The sequence below is a fragment of the Tinamus guttatus genome, unplaced genomic scaffold, assembly GCF_059628265.1.
Source record: "Tinamus guttatus ecotype Peru unplaced genomic scaffold, ASM5962826v1 Tinamus_guttatus_pri_ptg000218l, whole genome shotgun sequence".
Lineage (NCBI taxonomy): Eukaryota > Metazoa > Chordata > Aves > Tinamiformes > Tinamidae > Tinamus > Tinamus guttatus.
Genome location: NW_028288752.1, coordinates 4,602,535 through 4,605,301, shown reverse-complemented (window position 1 = coordinate 4,605,301; position 2,767 = coordinate 4,602,535).

The following is a 2,767-nucleotide window of genomic DNA, read 5'->3' as shown; positions in this document are numbered from 1 at the left end:
CCATGTGCAAAGACAGTAAGGGCTTTTTGAAGCTATCTGGTCCCAAGGAAAAGCAATATGAGCGAGGCCTGTTTGAGCAACATCATCTCAATGTGAAGGCAGGAAGCAGGAGAGAAACTGCCAGGGCACTGGCCATCTATGGAACAGAAGCTACGAGGTCTTGATTTGTCTGCAAGCGTTTGATTCATGCTAGCAAAATAAATCTGTGGCTTTCAACAAAGATGTTTCTAACACTCAACTAGGAACAGAGGTGAAATTCTGCCCTTTTCTACTCTATAAGACTGGTCTCTCCAGCTAAACTATCTCCTTTCTCCTTTTCTATGCTGTTATAGCTCAGCAATGAAAAACCCTAACTTGGGGCATTCATGCAGTGTTAATTTTGACCGATAACTGCCTTCCAGCCTGAGGAAAAACAGCTGCTGAATGTGCAAGGTTAGTACCATCCTTCTGCCACTCCGGGGCTACGATGCATTTGTTTCTCTGCTCAAAGCTGGGAGGGTGCTCAAAAGACTGGTAGGTGGTTTGAGTCGGGGAAGGCATTTTTATAGCGGCAATCCAAGCCTGGGTTTATGCTCCTGTTTGCTCTGTGTCTGATTCAGGGCTCCTTGAGGGAGAGGGAAGAGGAGGATGAGGAAGTCACAAAGAGCTGGAATGTGGTCTCAGTGGAGAGAGGATGAATCTGCAAAGGCTGATGCTGGGTATGAACATACCACCCTAGGAAGTCAGGAGATGCTCTCACTGGGGATGCTAGTTTGTCCCTGTAAGGTAATTTTAGACATTCTCATTATTCATGATCCTAGTCCTTCTCTTTTGTAACTAACAGAGTATAAAATAGCTTAGGACATATCTGCTTGGTTGCTTTGGGCACAGAGGGAGGGAGTTCTTGAACTGTGAAAGCTCCATTTCCAAAGTGAAAGCTCCATTGCCCCCAGTTCTCCCAGATTCTTGTGCTGGGTCAGGCTCTCAGGAGCACCTACATCCTCTTTTCCAGCCCTTGGGCCTCACAAGACACCACGAGACATCATCTACACTTTGAAAACACAAAAGTGATGCACAGAGAGGCTGTGGACAGTTTTTTAGGGAGGATCCCATTCCTCAGCACCAAGAAAACAACCAAGAAAGGTTCAAACATTTACCTGAGCATTCTTCTCGGTCTGACAGCTTCTACCAGAAGTGCTCGTGATGACTTGAGACCACCTCCTCCACCTCGTTGTAATTAGTTGTGACAACTGCTTTCCTTCTAAAGAACACGTCGAGAACGTGCAGGCGGCTCTGTGGCCACAGTGGCACAGCTCACTTCAGTCAAGGCCTAGGAAAGCACAAATCTTTAATGCCTCCAGGCTCTGACTGCAGTCATAAAATAGACCTTCTTTCCTTTTTTAATACTAATTTTACTATTGTGGTTTTTAGGAGGAGACAGCTCATTTTGACTCCCACTCTTGACCATCCCAGACTAGATGAAATGAAGCTATTTTGTCACACTGAGGGCTGCACAAGGGAAAAATAAGCTTTTGGTTTGGAATGGAAAAATGCAGAAGTTTTTTTTTTCTTCTTCTTCTTTTTTTTTTCTTTCTCCCTTGTGGAGTCACACCACTGGAGAAAATGCAGAGCATTTTTTTCTTCTTCTTTCTGCTAACCTTATGCACACACACTTTTCCCCAGCTAGGAGAGAGGAGAAACTTGAGAACGTGTGTGATCTTTTAAGGAGTCTGTTAAAGTGCTTGCAGCAAATGGCTGGAGCGTGACATAAATATGTAGACAGATTCATTAGCTGGAGAAGCAGGTGGGTATTTCAGTCTCTGCAGCAAGTGGGATCCTGGCCCCAGAGGTGTGCACATTCACTCTTCGCATGTGCACAAATGGTCCCCTCACATGTGCACTGCTGGGAATTCTGCTGGGGAAGGAGAAGACTTTCCTCCAATACAGAGTTTTCCTTGGTAGATGCCAGGCTGTGTTGGATTTTCACCTCGAACCCTTCATGGCATGGAAAGAGTTGTTCCAACTCTGCAGGGCAGTGCAGCAAAGGAAAAGATAGCTAGAAATTCAGCATAATGGTGAAATCAGCATAGATTTGCTGTGAGACATAGGGCATAAGAGAACTCATGCTCTTTGAGGGCTTTGTCAGTGAGGACCTCCAGTTTTGAGGCAAATTCTAGCATATCGGTGTCATCCACTTTCTGGACATGTGGGGCTCCAGATGTCAAGCTGGACACCAGACAACACCTCAGATTTTTGGCCTACTTGGGGAAGAACAGATGGGGAGCAATGCTGAACTCCCTCAGTGCATCAGGAATATGGAATTTGGCATTGTAGCCCTCAAAAAGAGACATTCCTCGGATCAAGGCTACAGAGGCCGCATCTTCCCCAGAGGGACCCTCACACCAAGTTCATGTATGTGACTATGCATCTAATCTGTATGTTCTTTTACCTCCAATATACATGCATGAACTAATCACTTAAGAAATAACCCAGGGTTGTAAGTACCTGCTGTGTGTGTAGAGATGAGTCTGACTCTCTGTTTTGAAAGGAAAGGCTTAAAACTTCCCAAGTCTGCGCAAAACGCGGCAAAATCACAAGCAAAATCTCCAAGGACAACAGAAGCCGGTAATTGCACTATTTTGTTTTCTTCTTGCAAACAGCTGAAGCCAGTCTCTAAATATAGGGTATGTATGTATGGGGAGGAGAGGACAATCATCTTTTCTTACTACCCCTGCCCTGATCATTCCCTAGCAAAATAGCCTTTTCTCCCATTTTTTCCCCCTCCCTT